Source organism: Malurus melanocephalus, unplaced genomic scaffold, assembly GCF_030028575.1.
Source record: "Malurus melanocephalus ecotype Western Australia unplaced genomic scaffold, MMel_1.1 scaffold_339, whole genome shotgun sequence".
NCBI classification, from domain to species: domain Eukaryota; kingdom Metazoa; phylum Chordata; class Aves; order Passeriformes; family Maluridae; genus Malurus; species Malurus melanocephalus.
The window spans coordinates 397745-398395 of record NW_026623571.1 but is presented as its reverse complement, the minus strand read 5'-3'; the positions used below and the strand labels follow the sequence as shown (position 1 = coordinate 398395).

At 69.7% G+C, this 651-nt stretch overlaps 1 protein-coding gene across 2 annotated transcripts in view; it reads left to right on the top strand.

Moving 5' to 3' along the window:
• Positions 1-193: 193 nt before the first annotated feature.
• STK17B (serine/threonine kinase 17b) overlaps positions 194-651 on the top strand; it is a 13473-nt gene continuing 13015 nt past the window's right edge. Inside the window, exon 1 of one of the 2 annotated variants that reach the window (XM_057378038.1) lies at positions 194-277. The gene's annotated coding sequence lies outside the window, so the exon portion shown is untranslated. The remainder of the gene's footprint in view (positions 278-651) is intronic. The other variant, XM_057378039.1, reaches the window with a different exon arrangement.

Sequence of the window (651 nt, the reverse complement as noted above, 5' to 3'; positions counted from 1 at the left end):
TCCCTCACTCTCGGTCCCTCAGCGCGGGCGGCACCTGCCGCTGTGGGGCGCGAGGCCGGGGAGCCGGCAGGGGGCGCTGTCCGGACGGAGGGCGCTCCGCCAATCCCCGAGCCGCTGCGCCTCGCGGCAGGGCGCKGATTGGCTCTGCAGCCGGGTGGGCGGGGCCTGGCGCGCGAGCCGCCGTGGCGTCCGGACGCCCCGGTTGCGCCTTTCAAACGCCGAGAGGGAGCGAGAGAGCGGGAGCGGCGCCCTGAGGGACTGCGGGCGGCGGCCAGCGGCCAGCGGTGAGTGTGGCCGGCTCGGGAGTGAGCGCCCAGTGTTCCCAGCCGGGGGACTGCTCTGGTGGGTTGTTGGCTGGGCGCGGTGGAGGAGCCGCGCTGCCTCCCCGCCCGGTTGGCCACATCTCTGCCTCCCCCGCTGTGAGGGGAGTCGGGGCTGTCCCGCGGCTACCGGGCCGGGTCCCGCCCTGCTGCTGCTGCCCTCCCTGGTCCCTCGCAGCCACAATTCTTCCCGGCCCGCAGCGAGAACTCGACATCTTTAGAAAGGGCGTCTTAAATGAGCTGACTTTTTGCTCGGTTAAACTTCCCTAGTTTAGTGGGACGCTTTCTCCTTAATGAGAATTTTGGGGATTTCTGAGAGCCACACTTCCAA